At 47.5% G+C, this 23,960-nt stretch overlaps 1 long non-coding RNA gene across 1 annotated transcript; it reads right to left on the bottom strand.

Moving 5' to 3' along the window:
* Positions 1–8,898: 8,898 nt before the first annotated feature.
* On the bottom strand, positions 8,899–23,147 carry LOC143211334 (uncharacterized). Its single transcript, XR_013009436.1, has 2 exons — positions 20,544–23,147; positions 8,899–9,091 (listed from the first exon to the last, which is right to left on the bottom strand). It is a non-coding gene; the product is annotated as an uncharacterized LOC143211334 (long non-coding RNA).
* Between the last annotated feature and the right edge of the window lie 813 nt (positions 23,148–23,960).

Raw genomic sequence — 23,960 nt, 5'->3', positions numbered from 1 at the left:
TGCCTCGGGATGCATTGTCCTTCGTCTGATATAATTGTCACAGGACTGTGTTTTAGGATGGCTCTGGGAAATACTGCTCCGCATCTGTTTTAATTGTTCGATGACTTTATTTTCAGATGCCTGAGAAATGTTGCCCTTTAGTTTAATTTCTAGGGGACGTTATTTTAGGATGCTTTCTTCATCTGTTTTAATTCATTGCAGGGCGCCTTGAGAAATATTGTACTTCAAATCACACCTGACCGTGGAAAGGACGCGAAGCCTAAAACTCAACCACGCCAAAACCTTATTCTCCATCCCGAGTCCCTCAGCTAGCGCTTCCCAGAAGGGTCCGCCGATCAAGGGTTAAATACCGAATCCTCCGCAACACAGAGAGGACCTGGACCATGATGAGTTTCGTCAGGGGGTGAAGTTCAGGACATCCGCGAGCCATCCGAGATGAATTGCGGAACGGCGCATCGCGATCGTGTTGCAGCTACAAAGTAGGAGAGGACCCGAAAGAGGACGAGGCTGCGCGGCGGGACAACGGGAAAGAAAGAAGAAGGCGAGCAGCAGAGCGAGATATAAAGGTATTCAGGGTGGCGAAGGTAGCGGCGGCGGCGGCGGCCACATCAAAGCGTCCACCGACTGCCGGGCTTTGGCTTCGACTTTCCGCGCGTGTTCCCGCGTGCGTGTGCGTGCACTCATGCACGCGCTCGGCGTCTCTCCTTTTCTCTCTTCCTCTCCTCCCTTCTCGTTCTATTTCGCGAGAGATCCAAGGGCTTCGACGGAGCTTCGATTCCGGTCGAACCGGTGCGCTCGGTAGCCGCGTGCGTGCGATTCCACGCATCTGTGTCTGTGCGTATGTCCCCAACAGGCCGTGCATCCTCCCGTGTGTGTCCCCGTTGCCCGCTACATGGAAAGGATAATGTCGCAGCATCCTTCCGAACACCGTGGAACGACCGTGTCGCCGCGTCTCCACGCCACCGTACCCGGGGAACGTCCCCTTTTTTCCCTCGGTGCTCGTAGACCAGAAAGAAGAAGACCGGGGAGAGCATGAACCGACTTAGGCCGTGGTCACACCAGCAAGGAGGATGCAGTTTTCGATGGACGACAGGCTACCTGGAACAATTTGTTCGTCGCCGGAAACTATGAAGAAGTGACACATTTGATAGAAAAGTCTTCAGGGACGAATTCCGTTTGCCGAGTTCGGGAAAGCCATTTTCTTTTGGTTCAACCCTTTCCGGTCCCATGTACAGCCAGACATTAACTGTTGTGTCAACAGTTACTTATTTTACTGATTTACATCACGTTCAATGGTACATATGGTAATGCAAATGAGTTATACAAGGTTTATAGCTATGAAATTTCAGTGGGGACGTAGCTTTGCTCTCACAAAAATTTCTATCAATTTGAAAGAGATGAAAACAATAATTACATTGGATGCTCGATGTTCGAGCGTTCTGACGCAACGCAAATTCATCCGACGGTCAAAAGCGAATTAAAGGGAGACAACATACGGTTAGAGAACGTGCTGTTTTTACAGACTCTTGACGAAGCTTCTCGGTAGACCTTGTGGCAACGGGGACAGTCTCAACGCTCGTGTGACCACGGCCTTATCCCCGGCCGGATGTCCAGGAAGGAAGGTTTCCAGGTGAAACAGGATAAATCCGGTGAAAATATTCCTGGTATTTCGGCCGACCGTTCCGCGGTCCCCTTATCATCGAAAAATCGTTGAAATTACGCGCAATCGCGGCTATTCCCGTCGGCCGAATATCGAGCATCGACAGGTCGAAAAATCACCGCTCGTTTCGGACTCGAAAATATTTTTCCGGGCCGATTGCTCGGTCGTCTACGCTGATCAGGAACTACGCCGACTATGGCTGAGCGTCGAACCACGTCTAATTTGAATTTCACCAGAATTGAAAGGCTCGCCGTTCTGGCGTCCCGCGCTACGTGTCAAAAAGATTACGGTAAAGCGGGCTGGGAAGTCGTAACAATAGTAATTCACCGTAATAACTCATCCGCGTATAGAAACACTTCGAATAATGCTAACCGTGGCCGCGCCGGTTGCCGGGAATCCTAGAATTTCCGTGGCACTTAGAACGGCCGCGGTGTTAGGCGGCCATTCCACGCAGTAGTGACGATTAATGACGGGGTAAGTGCACGAGATTGCCTTCGCTCCTTCATTTGCAAGACAAATCTTAACCGTTCCGCTACCATTTCGCGAAAATAGTCGGTGGAAATAGAAATTTAACTGATCGGGGCCCGAGGTCGGCTGTTAACCCCAACTCGCTAACTGGATGATATCACACCGACTCATCCTGTCGAACCTCGAACTGATTGCTGAGATTTAACGCCGATTCGATAGGAAACAGCGGGCATCATTTTCTGGGAATTTTTTTCGTTACGACATCTGATGACTTCATTAACTAGTAAGTGGACTTGATCAAACATTTTACAACTTCTTCAAACAAGAAATAAGGTGATCGTCGCTTGGGGGGCCGTATGAGGGTCCAAATAAATATAATCTGAGCATCAACAGTTTCATGTTTCAAGTGTGCAACTTATAGAAAATCCCCATAACTCTGTCGACGCATCTGAAACCGCATGGACACATACATTCGCACGAAGATAGGCTGTCTTGCCTCCCGCAGCAGCAGCAGAAGAAGGCGAGTTTATAAATTCAGTCAGGCAACAACACACTGGGTCGCGCGCCTATCGTTAATTTACCGAAACGAGGAGAAAGGATGGCGAAGGATGGAAGAGGAAAAAAGGATTCGGGGGGTGCGGGGAGAGGTAAGCGGATAGAGATTGACGAAGAGGACGAGGAGGACGCGATCCTGACCACCACGCTGGTTGGGTTACTCCCGATCGTAAAGTAACCGAGGCGCAGAAACCCGACGAAACGTGCAATTGAAGCGTCGAGCGAGCGTGATTACCGTCATCAGCGAAGTTCAAATACCGGTGTAAACGCTTCGCACTTTCGACTCGCTTGGATATGCGATTGTGCGAGATCGTGAGCGGCTCTACACTTTGATCGGGGGGGGACCCGTATTACGAGGAATCGTTCGCGGCCCCGTGTCAGGGGGGTTAAAAGAAGAGAAATTGAAATCGCTCCGAGTTGTAAAATCATTTGCCGCGCTCGCTCGCGGACCGATAACACCCGGGGAACATCGATTGGACAGACACGTACCCCGTGCGCATAACGCGCTCGAAAACCCGACGGAACATCCCCGTAACACACATACCGAAACGAATGCAATAGTCCGACTTGTTCCCTCCTCTCAGCTTCAGAATTTTATACAAAGTTCAGAATTTTAATCAACTATGCTCAGGTGGCTCTAACCTACTTAGAACAGTTAAGACATGGCAGGAATTCATGAAAATGTTGATGACTATCGATATACTAAAGAACTGCAGCAATAAGGATCGAAAAGGGTCAGTGTATTGCACTTAGAATTTCACGTATACTAAATTATCTTTATTATAAAACGATTTGACATGAAAAAGGTTTGCGAAGGTCAGTGTTATCAGTGCTACAACATTGCAAGTTACAGTCTCAAGTTGTAGTACAAAGAGTGGCAGGTACTGCACGTCTTTCCATGGGACCCTAATCGATGGGAACTGGTATCGTTGTCCTCGCTATGAAAATTCGAAAATCCGCGATCGCATGCCGCACCCCGAACACGCGTTCTCGGTCTGTAACGTGTTACTTTAACAAGGATAACGTAATGGATCCGTTAAGAGCGTGGCGATCAACTTAAATGCCGCGCGAAATTACTCGAGTTAATTTTTCAGTTACTCGGCCAGTAATAGCGGCACGATAAGTAATAACGGTAGACGCGCGAAAGAACCGTTCATTTGCTAAATAGACGGCATTATTGTTTTTACCGCATTTTTCGCTTTCATCCCTTTTAATCAATATCCGTCGGCTAGCAATTTAATGTGTATACATATTTATTCACCGCTACGGCGGTCGTTCCAGCGGTTCGTTCACGCTCGAAGCGCTCGCGTTGGTCTGATTCTTTTTTGTTAATTATGACTCGAACATTTTATTGTTAAATTGGTGGCGATTAAGTTTTTCAGCGAGGGATCAGGAAGGAAATACCTGCTTGAGACACTACGTCTGCCATCTCGCGGTCCGGCGACTAACTTCGCGTGTGGACGTGGCATGTGGCGCACTCTGGGGGCTAGCATCCGAAACACTTTGTGCAGGACGATGGGGAAAATATTGACCAGGAAGGATCCTCGTTCTTTGGACTTTGGAACCCTTCGTTATATTTCTGTACGTTGAAATAGTATAAATTTCGACAGTCCACAAGTACATCTATACTGTATGCTTATGGTAAGGAATTTTTTAGTTGATAAATTGAAGTTGTTCCTCATCCTGGTTTTTATAATAAATTGCATAAACATCCGCAATAACATGACTCTACAACAAGTGCCTTACAGAATTGATAAAACAATTTTCAATTTTATAGTTGTGTAGAAGGTTCCCTAAAACGATGTTTACGATTGGTTTGAACTAATGTTCAGAGTGTCCCATCGGATTTTAACACCGACAGACCAGTTGTTGATCGCAAATTCGTAGCTCCGAGCGATCGTCTCAAATATCCACGTACGACTATCCGCTCCGATCTCGCCGAAGCGATTCACACGGGGCACGCAATTAACGTCCACGAGCTACTTAATAATATAACGGTCAATTTGTCACGATTAGCTACCGTAATGATAGCTCCCACGGATAATTTATTGTTAATTATTCCCCGTACCGCTGTCGGTGTATATTCCCGGGCACGTCCATCAGGCGCCGACAACTAAATTGACAATTAATGGAAATATTGCACGCGCCCGTAATCATTGGAAAAATGATCTCGGCGTCGCGGCACCGCTAAAGCCTCGGCTGTACTTAAACTCCCCCTTCTTCACCGGCACATCGTAACAACAACTCTGCCTGATATTATGTAGTAATTAGGTTATCTCCGCCGATCGTCGGTAGTAATTTGCTGGCGGGCGTTAATTGTAGTCAAATTCAGTAACTTTCGAATGGGAGAAAAAAGAAGAGTAGTGAACAAGAACCACACGGCTGTTAATCGGCGCAGCGGATTCCATCAACTTCCAAGCGACACCGGACAGTTTGTCGACTAGCGAAAACAGTTTAGCAACAAGATTAGCAACGATCGATCTAATCTCTTAACCAGCGCAGCGGCGTTAATCATTCAATCACCGAGCGTTACCGTTTCTGTCGCTCTGGCGTTCGTCGTAAATTATACAACCGGAGCGGTGTATAATGTGTTGAAATTGTAACACGGCGTTAAATGGATAAATACGTAATTTAAAAAAAAAACTGATAAAATATGCCAGCCAGTCCGCGAGAGAGTTGATTCTATTACGCCGATCTCCATCGTGGCGATGCAGTCTCCAGCACGGATTCTTTCTTTCCTGAGGAGGATTTTCAACGCGGCATGGCGGTTCACCTTGAGGGGCATCGTTCATGCGAATCTCTCGCGGTGCAGCATCCCCCGCTCGCTATGCCGCGCGTCACGACGTCCGAAAAAAGGGCCCAGGAACTGGCATTACACGAGGTGCGCATAAAGTTCCATGAATTATCGCGTGGCTCGCCGTGCCCCGGGAACGGCGCGCGGGACTTACGTGTTCGGGGAAGCAATGCTCCTGGTATGGCCGCAAGATGGGCTAGAGTTGCCGATCTAACCTATACTTACCGTCACTGAGATAATCTAGCGCTGGTCTAACCCACTGTAATCCGAGCGCCGGCACAGTCGTGTCGGGGACTCCGGTATCCTCTCTTCCTAGTCCTCGCTAACTGTGCTTCTAGCACGTTGCTAGTCGCAAAAATTTTCGTGACTCTCCGGCTGGCACGCCGGTTACCAAACCCTCCGCTTCGGCTTCCCGGTGCAAATCTTTCTTTAGAGATCTCCGGGACCAAGCTCGATCCGCTCGCTATAGCAGCACTTTGCTGGTTCGGACGCGGTTAGAGGACTTGGCTATTTGGATGGCTGAGTTTGGATAACGGAGATGTTACTCCTCTAGCTAACCTCGTCAAGGTTTCGATCTTCCTCTACAGTCTTATAAATTGTTATAATTAGACTGCAGATATAGTACGTATTTGTGAAAAAATTCACGAAATTTAAAACAGCGAAGAGATTACTTTCACAATCAGTTGATATTTATTTTGCATAAAAATCCGCAGTCTAGTTACAGTTATTAAAACATGGATTTGAGATCCTCAGGTGTAAACTCTATTATTCCGTGAACATTGTTCCAACATTTCCTAAGCTTTTACGCCGAACAGTGATAACCAGCCTTGATAAAGCTAGCAGCAACGCGTGCGAGTCGTCAGAGTAATTATACTAAAATGGCGTAGCTTATAGAATCATTTTTTACGGAATTACACAGCCCGCATTAGCGAGCTACGACAACAATGTCTGAATTGATAGTATATGTAGATGTCCAATTTCAACATCTGTTGGAATTGAGCAAAACCGACACGAACGAAGGTTGAATTCTGGCGAGATGGTAATGGGATTGGCGTGTGCACTTTTCGGACACCCTGTAGAGGTCTGACAGTGACCTGAACGGGGTCCGTGATCCGTGGGTGGTGTGGTATCTTATGGGTGAGGAGGGCTCAGCCAATGGGAACGGGACGTGGGTGGTTGTAGTGGCCTGAGTTTTCACAACCGGCTTACCTTTGCGTGGGTGTAGGTTGCACGGCTTGCAGGATGCACCATCTTTCAAAATGGTGGCCGTGCCCCCCCGAGTCTCCTTGTTTCTTTCCATTCGATATGGCCGTCGTTTCTCAAATCCTCAACGGTACAAAATACAAACGCAACATTCTTCTCCGCCGCGTAATGTATTATACCAACGAGAGTGTAACGTTCTGGGAACGGGAATCGCTTCCGAGAAGCAATATCGTATCAAGGTGCTTGTCTCGCGTTGGCCAACGAGGCCTGTCCGCGAACGATAAAAATAAAAAACGGAATCCGTCCGTAAACGCAGCCGAACACAGGCAAACCGATATCGTTTCAAGGAAACAGCGTTATTACACCGGCATCGATTATTGATTTTTCTACCGGGGAAGTGAAAATTACAACTGCGACGCGAGCCCGTCGCGTATGGTAATGGGATTGGCATGTAACAACAGTTACGAGCCGCGTAGAGTGCACACGATCGATCATATTGTTCCCATCTGCGCCTCGGAAAACGTGTGCGCGCTTCAACGACGAGGGGAAAACACTGATCTTGTCTCTATAAAAACAAACCGACCGTATCTACGAGGCAATACCGCCAGGCTCAAGTTGATCAAAAAATTACATTACCGCCGCGACAATTTACATACTCATTCCCGTCTACAACTATTTTTTCCTGCTGCTGTATACTACAATATGTAATACTGTAGCCGTTCGATGCTTCTTATCTCCGTTTAATTTGCGTCCCGATGCTAACGAGCGCAAATAAATTAAACCCGCTACACCCGGTTTCGTACGAGATCTATTATAAATATTAGGCGTGCCAGGCCGTCGCAAATTTGTTGTTTATGTAAGGACAATTGGAGCAGCGCGAGGCAATGTTATCTACCTCGTTAAAACAAGCTGTCTTTTTAGCTTGACGTGATGCCCCGTGTTTATAGACGACTTTTATTCAATGTAAAAATTTCCTGCATTAATTACAAGGTACAGGAGCTACGTAGCCATTCACTGATTTCTGTATTTTACCGAATTGCAAATGATACAGTTTTTCATTCGCAATCTACTCATTTTCTATATTAGTTATTAAATGGAATATGCAACTACTTTTATTTTTTTTTAAATGGAATCTTGCGTGCTACGAATTATTTATCGCATTATGTCACTACGCATTTATTTTTATTATTTTTGATATTTTTGAGGAGACCTGTAGCAAATACCGCGTTCATTAAATGTCACAATGCGTACACTTATTTCGATGGGTTTTGGTATGGAATAATTGTAATTGGATAGCGATACATCGTGGGTGCGTTTTCTGTAACAGGGCACCCCAATCGATTATCCTGAACGCCTGGAAAAACGGATAAATCATCGAGCAGGGGGATGGCGATTCAAGTGAATAACTAGACCGCGGTAATTAAATGAGATCATCGTGGACGAGCGTCGTTGCGTGGCCACCCCGCAGCAAAATACTCCGCTACGGTTCGGAACTGGTTTCCAGGAATTTTTTTCGGTTATTAATTGTACCTTATACGTATCACAGGTAGGCAAAGAAATGGGGCTCGGAATAGATAGATAGATTCGCTATCTAGTGCGATCATGATGTAATAGGTACGCGGTGCAGTGTGTAATGGGCGTGCCAAGATTAAAACCGGATCGCCGCCATGCTAGCTTTTGCGGCCTAAATTTTTTGCCGTGTGTGTTCATCGCGTTTTCCGTAACTGCACCGTTATAATACTACCCGGAAGGATACCGAGAAAAATATCGCAATCCGGTAGAAATAATACTTCGAGCCATGTTTGTAATCGGCTTAAGAAAACAATCAACGTAATCGAGCCGAAACAGGACAAAACATAATCTGATTAATACAAGATTCGTGACCGGTAAATTGTAATCGATGCTGGATAGAACCATTTGCATTCGAACCAATTTTCTTGTCAGGTTCGATACCCGATGTAATTGAAACTATCAAGAGACAAATGAGCGTGCCTCAATCGTGTTTATAATAACATGATAGAAAGGTTTGTTGATTTTTAGACTACTTAGCATTTTTGTGGAAGAGATAATATAAATTATGTATTCCATAGGTTCCATTAATTTGTGCAGCTTCTAAAGTAATTCGAAGTCGGTATAATGTATGTAGTGGAGTTGGATTTAGGACACTTCGGCAATGATTGGCACTGGTCTTCGATCGATGAAGACGCAGAATGGGGGATAGAAACAATTTATTGTCACAATATAAAACAGTGCTATTAATGTAACACGTGAATCATAAAAATTTTCGATCATCGAACCACCTTGCTTGAACGCACTGTGCCGCATTCCGGGCTGCAGAGATTAGGCCAAGGCGTTGTTGATCGTGTATTCCCAGGGCCGCGAACGAACGAGGAGTTGATGGCTCGTAGCCCCTAAAACAGAACGAGCAGCGTCAATAAATTTCTAACGGTGTAATTCCGGCGGGCATAACCACAGAGGCCGAGCATGATCTCGGCGTGCGCTGAATGGCCACAGGAGAGTGGCAGCGCGTGCACGCGATTTTCACGCGTACACACGGACGAAAAATGGAGCCGCTTCTAATTTTCAATTCCATATTTTACCGTTGGATTATCAGGCCTCTGCACGAGGAATTATAATTTATCTAATCTCGATCTCGAGCGGGACACGCTTGCAGCACGGCTTTTGCACCGTCGAGAGAACACGTTCCCGCGCCATTTCTATGTTAGGCGAGTTGGAAACCAAACTCGCGGGGCTCCTCCGCGATTAGGATCGCTCGAGGTGGTCGTGACTGACGGCACTATCGATGGAACGTCCTGTAGAAGGCTGCCGACACTTCGGCTGTTCCCAGGCAAGGTCCTCGCCATGTCGGTTCCTTGGAAACAATTACGCCTGCTGGCTTATAATAACGAGCCGTTCTTCTGGAATCGTAGGTACATTCGTATACGTGTTTATACACCAATACACCGAACGGCTTTCCTCGCGAGCATGTGCACCGGACCAAGCGCGCTACGAAGATGGATAGGCTCGTAAATCTATTGGCAGAGCGCATTCCCTCGTTTTCGCATCCTACTTTTTCCTTTTTGCCCTCTCCGGCCGACCCTTCGGGCCCTACCCCCCACCCTATCGTTTCGAGATTTATCGCCTAACGCCAAAATGCCGGGGGCACGTCTAACATGGCCCCGAATGAAGTTGGTTTACCTCCTTCGATGACTCCCGGGACATTCCGATCGCTATCCTCCATGATTCGATCGGGAGAAATCGATCAGCATCCGTGCGATCTATCTTCCTAGATTAGAAATATCCATTCGGCTATTTACGGCTTCTTGCTGATTAACCCCACTGAAAAATGGTATCGCTTGACGCTCAACCCATATCGTAACCTTGTCCCTTGAGGAACGAACCTGTTCAATTTTTTACAAATATTCCTCGCTTTTCTACTTCGCGAATGGAGACATTTGGAAGATAAATAATGTCAGTGCAGAAGTAGTATTTTGTGCTTTTACGTACATATGGAAAGACTTTTGTCTGGAATAACTCGAATAACCAATACGATATCGAAGACCAGGTCCTGGACTGGCGCGACGGCACAAGGCAAACAACTATAGCGTACATACAATTACGGTAATGGTGGATGTGCATTCCAGTTGTTTAAGAACGAAAGAATTATTAGATTCGAGCCGTTTCAATGGCGAGTCCCTCTGCCGTCGTACGCGGACTGTCACTCAAGCGCCAATTTACGTATCCCAACCGTTTTTCGTAAAATATTGGCTGTCACTCTTCCTGGGAGAGACCCTGTCTATGGTTGTTTTGAAAACGTTTACGCGATCAATACTATCAAATTCGCCGTGTGCGAAGAAGGCGATTTTCAACGTTTCTGGCGATATTCTGTACGTTAGATGGAGGTTCAAGACTTTATTGCTCTTATCAGAAAGACATAATGGTCTTAAATTAGGAGAGTTTAAGGATTAGAATCAATGTAGACGATCAATCTAAATAACCTTTAATTTTTATACAACGATCTACATACGTACAATCTGCACTGAGAAAAAAATCCTGTCGAAACAAAAAAGATATACGTTGATTCAATAAGATGTACTATTGAATAGTGCCAATATCATATGAACTTATTTTAATATTTAATACTATTGAATTTCAATAGCAAAACTCATTTCCGTCAATCATATAAGCGAATAGCTTGACCATCAATGTTTTCAAAAAAATAAGATATGGCCTCAAACCAATTCCAGTATAAATCAATACATTTCTCAAATTTTTTAACAATATATCTGATTGAAGGAAAAAAATAAATATTACGAATAATAATGTACGGTATTGAATCGAATAATATTTTCAATCATTTCATGATAGACAATTCAAATACATCACGATTTGCTTCTAAATTTCATACTATTGAAAAGAATACATTGATATTCATCGAAGTAAAAAAATGACAATAACACGCGTGTTATTGAAGTAACTACTTTTTTTCACAGTGTGCATATACGTACCAGTCACATTTTAGCTTCTAATTAATTAATTTAATTCCTTTTTTCTTAAGAGATTAAAAATAAATCCTAATGCAAGGGACCGAGGCATGTTGCCCACCCTGTATGTTAAGAGCCGTTCGGCTAGAACACCTAAAAAGACGTCGAAGAGGATGGCGCGACGCCATGTTGGTCAGAGATATCGTCCGCTGCGAAAGAAATCCATACAGCACGCGGCTCGAAATTTTCTTACGCAGGATCCGTAATAACCCAATAAATCAGGGTAGCCAGGCGGTGCAATTACGTCCCGCGGTTGAAGCTCGCAGGAACCCAACCCTTCTCGTAAATATTGCCCTGCGCGACGGCGCAGCATCTTTTCTGGTCTGCTGTTTCTTTTCTGCCCGCCTTTTTTCTCGCTGGTCTCACGACCCCGAGAGCGCAACCAAAGAGGATCGTCTCTCCTTGTAGCTCGTGTACCCCGTGTGCCCCCATGGTGCATCGGGGTTGTCGATGATGTCTGTCTGCAACGTCTCCTCTCCCCCACAAGCCCCTCCAGCCTCGATTTCCGAATCGGTGCCCCGAATCTTTCTTTCGTTTCTTATTTTTCGCTGTTCGCCAGCCGTTGTCGAGGGAGGGGGGGGGGCGCATAGTGCAACCATGGGAACCATCGGGCGAGAGTTAGACTTTGGGGGGTTTAATTGCCACCGAGCGATCTGTTAATTCCTAAGTGTCAGCTCGAGGAAGCGGCCGAGCTGAAAAAAACGCACGAAGGTATGCAACAAAAGGGAACGTCTCTCCGGCGAGAAGTTGTTTCTTCTGCGTGTTCGAGCACGTCGCGAGAGAACGTTGCCCGATGAATCGCGAAAATTTACGATCCGGTGCCTAGATAGAGCTCCATCGTCTCCTTTCCCGCGCGGAAAATGCAATAAATATCGCGGTGTTATCTGCCGCAACCTGTTACCGCGCAAGTAAATGAAGATCGACAACGTAGCATGTGCACTCGCGCGCGCGAACGTCTCTACGGCCGACGCTATAGCGTCCGCTAAGTGACCAAAATTACAGAGTCATTACATTGCATTGTGACATTTATTGCCTACGGATAATACCGTGTCATTTAACTGCCAATACCGCCGTGTGTCTTCTTTAGCATCTTAATACGTTGGCTAATGATTTATCGCAAGCAAACGGACGCCGACCAGCGGAAACGGTGGTCACCGGAGACGACATTGTCGAACAGCACAGTAGCAAACCCCCTTTGACTGTGACAGACAAACGTCTGTACAAACACACCCTTAGAGGGTTGTTAATATACACGATAAACATGTACGTACACTGTATACGTTCAAAAAATTTGGATTAGCACCCACATTAATTCTTTTATCAAATTACAGTGACTGAGCTCTAGGTAAATCATTTATAATGTGATTCTTACTTTCACTGTGACAATAATTTAATTGTAAATTATTTTAGCACTACGATTGCATAGCTGCTTCCAGCTAAAATGAATACAGTATGGCTTCAAGGGGTTAAGTATCCGCTTCGAGGAAGAAGAATCAGCAATCGATGTGTATGAAAAATTTACAGTTAAATCCTCCAATCGTCCCCGTTCCATCCATCATCGACGAGAGATTGGTTCGCCTGATCATTTTTCAAGTTTTTGCGTTTTCTCGACCGAGGCCCGTTTCCTTCCGATGTTTACTCGGGTAAAGTCCTCGCGACTTGTCGTTCAATCAAACGCGATCGCTAAAAGCACGTACCACGGCCGATCAAGCTAGCCTGGAACCGCGGTCTGCGTACGGCTGTTGCCGTTGCACGCAGCAAATAAAACGAGCGGCAGTCGACATCGAAATTATACGTATAGATGGCATTGATGTATGGCCGAGCGGGTTTTGATAGACCGGACGGCCCTCGCAGCCGAGTATAATCGCGCCGCAGCGCATCGTTTTCTCGCCGTCCGCGTCCCTCCATTTTGAGTCTGGGCCTTGGTAACCTCGCCGTCACGGCCGCAAAGGTAGCTGATTATTGCCGCTCCACTATATTCTATCAGGCCCGTGCAGAAATTCCAGCCCTTCTTCGATGGCGTTGCTTTCATCCCTCGGAATTCCTACCAGCCCCTATATTGGACCATCCACTCAAACAAGATAAAAGGTCCACTTCGAATCCAAGAACATGAAGATTCTAACAATGTAGGATTCTAGGAAAGAGAGATTCTTAGCTGATCAACTCCTGACATTAGCCACTTTTTGAAATATTTTTAAGTATTCATGAAAATATCAAATCGTGATAGTTTTCGCATACAGGATACATCAGCCCAAAAGGGTCAACCCGAAGAGTTCCGATCACAGTGTAAAGTGAAATCTCAGCAGTGAAAAATTGCGAAAATGCGTGGATCTGTTCAGCAGGGAATTTTCAGTTTTCCGAGATTGAAGACCGTAGATTAAGGGTTTTTGCTGTAGCAAACTCGAAATCAGCAACAAGGTAGGCACACGTTCATGTGGCGTGCCTATCGCAGGTAACGCTGCAACGGGCAAGTCTGTGGACGGAACCTCGGCCCCGGGATATAAATCTTCCGCCGACAGATGCGCCGCCCTCAACGTTCGCCATCGACCAACCAACCGACCAGAATTTCCGAGGGTAACGCCCTGAAAAACCAGACTCGCCTTGGATGCCAGCTGCATTTGCATGTCATTTCGTAAGCGATTACACCCACCCCAAATACCGCGGCGCATTCGAGAAACGCGAGAATCCCATTCACTTGCGTAGATCTTGCGACGCCTATCTCTTGATACCCCAGAGGACTAGGAACGCCGAAACTTCAATCGAGAACCTGTTGTACTAGGACTATCAAAAAATTGAAATGACCCATTCAAGATCTCTTCTGTACCTAATTCGGCACTGTAACTAACTAGGTGAATTTCAATAAAATCTTGATTTCTCAGAGCTTCCAATATCAAAATGAATCACCCGAATGGAGGCCTTTGGTATAGATTCGAGAACTCGAGGTAGAATTTTCCCAACTGCGGTAACAAGTCCGAGAGTTGGCATTTCGGTATCTTGATCTCGGGGAATGATCGCGGATTCCATAGCGTTCTGCGGCTCGATGGTGGATAGAGGCTCGTGGAAGTCATGGAACTCCTCAAGCCGCGGAATCGCGTGTGAGCGACGCATTCATAAGTCCACAGGGAAGGAAAAGTTCGCCGTGTATACATACAGAACATACATATGTATAATAGAATGGCGTGCGTATTGCACGGGGGGTACTCTCGCGCATAACGCGGGCAGACATCTCTCCCGATAATATTTTTTTCTGCCGGTGGAATACACACACGCGTTCCCGGAGCTGTCACGAATGCGAATGCAGCGAAGGCTGAGCCCAACCTTAGGGGATTCGCGAATCACGCAACGCGACTTCTCGTTCCGACGTTAATCTCCTCTCGCGCCTGAGATAATTTCATTAGTCTCATTACGAGGGACATACACGCGGTATAAATTTCATTCGGACTCGCGAAAGGAAACGAGAGAGATTCCCCCTTGCACAGTTGCAACGGGATCCTCTTCCTTTCGATCCTCTTCTTCCGCTCTCTTTCCCTCTCTCTCTCTCTCTCTCTCTCTCCTCGCAGATCTGATTATCATCCAGTTGTATTGTATATCTGCGCATCGAATATCCTCCCACGTGACCGACGAGTCGTGTCAATATCAGCGATCATTTTATTCGATAATGGCAGACCTGTTTTCTCGGCCAGATGCCTTCAATCCTGCCATTGTGCGACGGCGCGACCCTCCATGAATATTCAAGAGGCGAACGAGTCCGATCGCTGTTTCTCGGGAACGCTTTATAACTTATGTTCACTGTCGGATTTTTCATTATACCCGGCTGACCGAGATAAAACGCGGGCGTGCGGCTTCCTCGCATCTTCGAAGTCATAACTCTCCTCTCTCCCGGACCGGTGACGGTTACTTTGATGCTGATTTATTCGCGCTGCTACATTTTTATCATCACGAAACTCGGTTTTTTTTCATTTGTTATTCGTGCTGCTTGTCACCTGTTCGGTTAGCCTCCGATCAGGAGCGTCGGGTCTGCTCTGACTCGGAGATCAAGCGTTGGTGGTCGCTCGACAATGTCTAAAACGGTGCATAGAGAATTTGCTTATAAATTATATGAAATTGAAGGATTAATCATCGTGACAGTGTTCTATGAGATCGACAGTATCGACCGCAAGGATCTGTCTTTTGGAAACTGTCTTTCAGCAATATTATAGAACTTTGCAACGTTAGAAACATTGTTAGAAATAATTATTCTGAAGATTCGACGCTGTAGAATTTGATAACACTAGAAATTTTAAGTGGGATAGTTGCAAGAATGACAAATAATGCATCCGTACAGACCCCTCTTCGATTTTTGCAGTCTTGAATATTAGGGTTGCTCTGATGACAGGATCTGCAATTCCTTTGCAATTCCGAGGCTCTGGTAGTATAAACGGTGAATGCTGCGTAGCCGAATTTTTGCAAAGGCGATTTACGTTTTCCATGGCCGCGGCACGAGGTGCGTAGGGTGTCGGATCGCATTCGGTTGCGGAATTTTCGTGCGGCGCGCGATCGTTCGGCGGGAGCTTGAGGTCCAGCGTCGGGCTTGGAGGTCGTGCATCACAAGAGTCTGGCAGGATAATAGCTCCCTCCTTCGAGGAGTCTTATTGCCGGACCATGCGCCAAGTGATTGATAGGCACCGAACTATAGAGCGGGGCAACGTGATATTTCGAAAGCCTACACACGCGGCTTGGGAAGCAAAGCTGGGACCTCGCAACGCATAGAGTCGCTGCAACTGCATGCGGACATTCACATGAGAAATCAACCAGGTTTCAGCTCGAGAGCAATTTTCTTAGGGTCTTTTAGTTACTTAAACCTTAATGGAAAAACGTGTCACGAAAACCTTTTGTCTCCAGAGAAACAAACGGGCTCGAGTCCATAAGAAAACTACTCTCTCCGGTTCTTCAAACTGACCAGTTTCGCGACTTCCTCGTGAAGTAACGAGGTCCGTCGTACGTGAAAAATGAAAAGTTAATGGCAATGTATGTAGGATCGAAAGAATGCGTACGGGGAGGGCTCGTTACCGTGAAATCGAAGAGTACGAGTCCGAACACGCATAATATCGTAAGGTGAACGTCGATTGGACAGCTGCCGGCTTATTTCGTTCGGCGCGCCAGGTGGAGCCACGGAACAGACTGCGTGTGCACGGTGTCCACCGCGCATATCATTATGAAAATTGTATTCAAGAGGTGTAACCCGCGAAAGCAATGACGAATTACGTATGTGCGAATCGAACACGCGACGGCCTCACGCGTGATTCAATGACGAAGAGTCAGTGTTTGAGACTGCCTCCACCTGAGACCACAGCGGAGGACTGCCATTCTTCCACGCTATTGAAAGCAGGCAGAGAAACGAAACCAGTTGCAAATTATATTCTAGTGTTACATTTTTTCCAAGTGTCCTAATCTTGCCCATTTTGAAGGGATGAAGCGTCCCATTCGCGACGGACGAAGCCGAATGTTGATGTTCGGGAGGTTCCGAAGCGTGTCTGTGTCGGCTAGACATCGCTGTTGGTCTGGCACGCGTATCGACCAGGTAGGTGTAGGCTCTAAGGCTAGAAGCTGCCGCCGGAAACCATTCTTCCAGCAACCGCCCTCTCGGTATCCTTTCCGGTGCGGAGACTGTAAATCTTTTCCAGCACGCCAACCGACACACGAGGTCCGCCCGAGTCCTCGAAACTGCCCTATTTTCATCGCGCTATCGTTCCTTTCGCCCTTCCTTCCCCGGGCCGTTTCTAGATCGCACTCGACGATCAGTGAAAGGTTAGCATATACGGCGAAGAACTACGCCCTTCGAAGGAAAGCGGGGGTGTATTCGTCGGTGCACGGTAAACTATACCGTGGTTAGATTGTTTCAGCCGGCCGGTTATGAATATATTATTCGGTTTCGCTTTCGCTTCGATGGATCAGCTAATATTAGGTATCGCGTACCACGAAGGGTGTTTTCTAATTGCACATGACACCCGGCCGCAACGTTTCCTTTAAGTCGATCACGGAAGAACGCCGCTCTGATTAGCTAGCTCACACGTAACGCCTGGGAACTCGGGGTATGGCCTAATTATTTCTTTCATGGTGACAAAACGCATTGTATGCATTATCAATTTGAACAGGATCCATAGAATGTGCTTGGTCCATTGATATATGCTGAGCTGAGAACCTCATACGTTCTAACAGGTAGAATAATATAGAGGCGGAATAACATTGATAGAATTTTGCCACTTTTACTGTCAGCAACGCGTAGATGAAGATTTATTTGATCAATATACTATAAAACCAGTCCGCGAAATTATACATCATACACATGTCGTGCGTGGGATGCGACGATAACCGAACTGGTTCTAATCTCAGGCAATACACGACCGACAAATACGACATCGTCGCATTGCACGCGTTGCCAATTTAGATATACAACCATTTGCATGTTCCGAAACATTTCTAACAAATACTATTCTGTAGAAATATTTTATCTACACATGTTCTATGCATGTGACAATCGAGGGTTACAGACTAGTAAGTGCAGCAAGTAGACAGCGGAATCTTTATGTAAAATAAATAAAAATTGTTTGCATCGTGTATGAGACAAAGGAACGACATAGCTGCGGAAATTGCTTTGTTCTTGTCGTGTTTATCTAGGTCAGTGTGGTACATCTAATCAAAGCACAGTCCAAGCCGCAACACGATTTAACCGTGACACGTTCTTGTTCGCGATGTGGGCTAAGGCTGTGTACAGTTCGCTCGCGAAAATTCGTCCCTAACGGTTTTCCCTTGGATCTTGTTGCGGGTCGACCTGTTTCGAGCGTGATTGCATCAGGTCCGATCTGCGGTCACGGGAATAGCATCAACCCTTCACGGTGTATTAGTCGCATGCCTTGCGGTCGTACGGGTCCCGCGAGAAAGCACACAGGCGGAGAAAACCCGAAACGTGCTCTCGGATCGATCCGTTTCTGACGCCAGACGCCACATAATAGAGCCCTGTCTCTCTCGCCTATGCGGAAAGATACACGTTCCTCTCGGAGAGAAGAGGAGAGAGTTGCCCGACGCCCTTTGTCTCCCGTTTCTTTCGGGTTTTACGTGGACGTTTCGGTCGCGGTGCCTCGCGGTGGCTCTCGCGCGTCTCTGGCCCGGAGGGCCCCCGAAAACCTAACCTCAAAACGCACGCGGATAATTGGGGATAATGTCGGGGTTGCCGGGGCCCCGTAATTGCACGAGGCCAGGCCCTTTCGAGGCTTCCCTTCCTTCTCCCCCTTGAAAGCCCCATCGTCCCCCTTTCGCCCGTTCTTCTCCCTTCGCCGCCGCAGCCGCGCAGTTCCTCGTTCTTCTTCGGCACGCTGTTTGGGCCCTCGCGCTAGCTGTCTGTCCGTCCATCCGTCCAGCTCTCTACGTCCGTCTGTCGACCGCTTTCGCAGAACCCGATAGTACCTAATTCGTCGGTTTGTTTCGTGCTGCCGTGTTATTACGCGGTCCTGGCCCCGTGTAGCCGGCTTATGCGATCCGATGCCTCCTCGGCCACGTTCCACCGCGAAACACAGCCGGCTGTGACCTCGAAACTGGACCTCTGAGACACGTTTCGGTGATCCAACCTCCAGAACCTATATCCTTGCTACTACCCAATACTCTATCTTCACTGTAACCGAGCTACATGTCCGATCAACTCATCTAATGGAGTCTTGTTCTATAAAGACCTACGCAAGAACTACGTATCTTTGATATTCCCAAGAATCCTATCTTAATTGTAACATGCTGGGCTATGGCGATCATGATTCAGAGGCTACATATCCAATGAACTAGTCGAAAGGATTGTTCTTCTACATATAAGGTTCCTCGATGAGGACTATGTATCTCTGCCCTACCCAAGAACTCTATCTTTGTTGTAACACCCTGAGGTATAATAGAAATCATCTAATATCGCTGTTGGAAGACCTCTGTAATCTTAGAAAGCTAGAATTCACATAAAGACAATGATAAACCGATATCTTTGCTACTACTAATTGTAAGCACCCATTGCACATTGTAATACAGTGTCTAATGAATCACTCAGAGCCAATAAGAGGTCTTACTTCGTAAAAATGCACATTGTCTATAAATTTTTCAATCAGATAAACTTGTGTAGCAACGAGAACAAAGTTAATTCAGATTGTAAGATTGATAGTTACCAGTCTACCTGACCCGAATAACACAGTCGTTACATTGAAATGTTACACGACTGCGAGGTGCAGATCTATCCGCAGTTTTGTCGCGATTAGAGCACCGTGGCAAGATTACACTCAACAACCTCGAATTACGTTGTCCCCATCATGATCAAGTTTAATACAATTATCCAATCCACGGACAAGACCAGGGTAAACATTAACCCTCTGTGCTCTCACGCGGACCTATTACCTACACGTCCATAACGCGCTCTGATAGCCAGTGAAAAGTTCTACTGTTTGCACCGCTTATTATACTGACCGAGAAAAGAGTTTGGAAAAGCAAACGTCGGAAGCACGGAAGTGTCACGTAAAGAAAAAAGGACGAATCGAATGGTGAAAGCTAACGTCCGTGAAAATGCGAGATTCGCGGCAGTTCCAAAGACGAGACAGAAGGAATGTGGTGTGAAGAGTCGTTGAAAAAAGAATTAGAAAAAGGAAACATGGGAGATGTGAGAGTAAAAAATCAGGAGAAAAGGTAAAATGAAATTGCGAAGTTAAACGACCGTGGAAAAGCGAGATCTGTAGCAGTTTCGAGTTCGGAGGAAAGAGATCCCCGTGCCAGTAGCCGTCGCTCCGGCGATCCTCGACGTTTCCTAAGCAGGCAATGTTACAAATTAGCAGATAATCAATTAGTCCGAAACTTCTGGCGTGCTTGAGCAAACAAATGACAGAACTGGACGCGCGGCTCGTAAAATATTTGGTAATTAAAGGCCGCTGCGAACGCGAGGGCGGGGTCAGGACCTGCTCTAGCGTCGGATCGTCCCGTGAACAGAGACAGTTGTAAGTACCGCCGGTAAAAAGCCCGTGAAGATTCGTTTCAACGAGACAAACAAAGCGTGCCGCAAATCTGCATATAGATAGAATCCTCGGTGTAATAGAGATGTTGGAACGAATTTTGTTAGAATCTCTAGAATGCTGTAGGCGCACCCGGCAAGACGGAGCCACATGGTTATTCACCGGTTCAATCGTTTCGGATATTGAGCAATAGGCATTGTGATCGATGAGATCGGGATCGTTGTTGAAGCGGGACACATCGGCACATTCGGGCTATCATTATCCGCATCTGCCGCGGCTGTCTCGCAAGATACAGAAGAAGCTGTAATTACCGTCTGAAACGGTGTGTATTCCTCCATTCTTGCGACCCGGTCTTTGTTTCCGCGGCTCGGGGGTCATCGTATTGTCGTTAGTGGCTCTTGCCGGCCGGTCTAACTCGAAGGTAGCCATTTAGATGTCTGGAGGCGACTTTTGTCCGTAGGAACTCGTGTGTTTCCTCCAAAATTATTTAGCGTTCCGTCTGATTTCGAGGAAGCGCATCAACGGTCTCTCTAGCGGAGCCCTTTCCCCGTCAGTGTTCGACATCGACATCCAGAATACACAAAAACAACCAGCCCCAACTTGGTGTCCTTCTTCTACGCGTCGTAAAAATCGAGATGCACGGCGATCGGATGGAAGATGCCTACCGTCGGACAGCGGACGTTTCGCAATGGCGGAGTTTCGAGGCACTTCGAAGAAAAGCCGACGCGGGTCAGGCAATTTTATAAAAGAAGCGTCCTTGTGGATGGCCAAGGCCACATTTCAAAGGCACAATGAAATCAAAAGGTGGAAGGAACGGCTCTCGCCTGCGGGAACATCGAAACCCGTGGACGGGTTCTGGTACATCGATCGTGAACGGGAGTCCGTTCGATAACTAGGAGGATCTTATCTCCGGGGCTCCCAGTTTCGACGGTCCTCGTACCTCGAACTCTTAAAAGGTGTACCCTCGAGGGACGATCGTGCTTTGAGGGCGCCGCATCGCGCCAACCACGCCTCCTCCACCGTTATTTACCTCCGTCCTTTTCGCCCTTGCGGTTTTATTGCCTCCGTCTCCCCCTTTTTCAGCGTTGGTCCAGCAAGCCCGGGAGCGATAGATATCCCCGGCATCAATAAGGATCCGACGGCTCCGACAATTCCGTTCCCTAAGCGAGAAACCGCGGAAACCTAACTTATTCCTCCAGTTTCTCGACTCGCGAAACCTCGGTGTTGCGGTTTTGGTTCCATCAGTTCTCGAACCGGTCGCATTCCCTGTGTCCTCAAAAGCAAACAGAGTTCTTCTTTTGGCGAAGACGAGACTTTTGTCCGGCGGGAAATAAAGAAACAAGTATTTTCAAGCACCGAAGTGAACAGCGTGCTACGCCCGCGCAAGCATGTTGTTTCCAAGAGGTATAAATCTCCCGTGACAGTGATGTCCGTGCCCGAGGCACCGCGGAGGTGCAGAAGAATTTGTCTGCGGCATAAAACGGCCCGGGGAAGAAGGTAGTGGCGTAGTAATTAGATGGTAGGAAATAGATAAATGGAGCAGCACCACCGGATTTTACGAAAGCTCGCGATTCGACTGACACCAGGCTACAGGTAGCATCATAGTTACCGGATGGACCATCACCGCAGTCTCACAACGTAGGACAAGAAAGACGAGAAGGCAATGATTCACATTGAGGAATTGCTTCACTCCGAACATCACGGTACGCGGTCACCAAAATGGCGGCTGTTGTGCACGCGTTTCTTCAAGGACGATCACATACAGCCGGACAACTGACAATAACTACGAAGACACTCAGTCGAAGACACATCGGGAGGGAACACACGGACGGCCGCACAGGTGCACACCGATCGTTATGTCACTTGTCTTTCGAGAGAAGGGTGAGAGATCCAAGATATCTATAGACTTCGGGGAAACCGTGGGCCCAAGGTCGGCAAAATGGCGACCAGATAAATGCGCGCGGGTTGATCGATCCGGTGACGAACCGGCACGCGTCTCTCTCACCTTCGAATTCGACGGGGTAACACTTTGAGCATGGCGGGCGAGGTGACAAAACGGAACGAACCACTCAATGCCGATTTCAAAGTCAACCGGAGGAGCGGAGAGCACACGAGAGACAGGCAGGTGTAACGCGCAGCGGCAGTAGACACCAACTGATCTCACATAACAACGGCCGATAAAATTGTTGCGTTTCCACCAAAAATTATCCTCTTTTTTTCCCTCGCGGTATAAAAAGTACAAAATTGTGGTAATTTAGCCCCCACCGCGCTGCCGCATGGCTGCGGCGGCGATGCTCTCCGCTCGCTGCCCACGGGGAGGAGAGAGGCAAAACGAGCGCACAAGAACAAAAGAGAGAGAGAGAGAGAAAGGCGAGGAGAGACGAGAGAGACCGGGGGCCGGACGAGGATAGAAAATGTTAGAGGGGCGGAAAGAGGAGAGGAAAGCGAAACGGGGGCCTTTTGCCCGTGAATACGCCGCACTAACAACACGGGACAATTACGGTTCAATATAGCTGACGTTAATAGCGATAGCAGGGGCGGCTTCACACGCTCGGCCGTGTTCATCTTTTCCCCTTATTCGCAGAAGAAGTGTATACTCTCTGCTGGAATTATTCTGGCCGAGTTTGTACCGTGAACCGTGGCCAGGATACACCGCATATGCCGGACGAAAACGTGTTACGTGCGAGCGTTTTGACGTGCGCGAACCGGTAGCATCCATTCGGCCGGAGAGTAATTGGCCGTGCGGCACGTATGTGTAATTGCAACGAACGGCGAACGATGACACTGTTATCGCGTGCACGTCGTGGCCCGATGCCCGAAGAAACTATTCAGCCAGCCTGAATGGACACCGGCTACTTCTTGACAGTATCGCCTGTTCCACAGACGACGGACGGTAACTTCGAAAGAGACACGGAATCGCGAATTTCGCCGGCGTTCGAGAGGCATCGAACAGGGCCGCGTTCGATTTCGCAAGTACGGATACTCGAGAGTCGGGCAGCGTGCTGCTGGCCGACTCGTGTGAACTCGCCCAGTGCATAAAGCCACTGAGAAGGGGCATACTATGAAATTAGTATAATCACGATCAAAATTACTCGCACCGGGCTATACTGGAACCACCAACCGCCGCTCAAATCGCCCGCCCCGCCATCGCCAATCAGCGATCAGCGGGTCCGCGGCCATCTTGCGCGATGCAGCCTGCGCGTCGGAAGCCACGAATTACCACAAAAGTGGATAATCCCTGTTCGCGAGGTGTACACCAGACTGGCGAGCACTTTTCCCCGAACTCAGCGCCCTTCGCTCCAAGCGACGGGGATGAAGATGTCTCGCTGGTACCATTTCCTGACAAGGGGGTCAAGATCAGTTATTCACAATAGAAATAATCTCCGTATATGTTGTTTTAATCTGAGGAGTCCTGATCCCACGTAAATGATAATCCGTTGCATTCAGTTCCCTTTGTGTCGCTCGTACTTACGTGTTCACCGGAAGGGACACAGATGAAGATGTCCCACTGGAACGACTTCCTGACAACGATACGCGTCCCAGCGCGGTTCTCTAACGCCGTGAATCGAAAGACAAGCTTGCTCGGGTCAAGATCAGATTTACCATTCACAATAGGAGCGATTTCTTTCCTTGTAAATGATAATCATCCCTTTGTGCCCTCGTACTTAGCATTAGGGAACGCCGCGTTGTTCTGTCGCGTTCAGGGAACGCTTTCCTTTCCGTGTTCA

The sequence above is a fragment of the Lasioglossum baleicum genome, chromosome 8, assembly GCF_051020765.1.
Source record: "Lasioglossum baleicum chromosome 8, iyLasBale1, whole genome shotgun sequence".
Classification (NCBI taxonomy): Eukaryota; Metazoa; Arthropoda; class Insecta; order Hymenoptera; family Halictidae; genus Lasioglossum; species Lasioglossum baleicum.
This window is presented reverse-complemented; position numbering and strand designations above follow the sequence as displayed.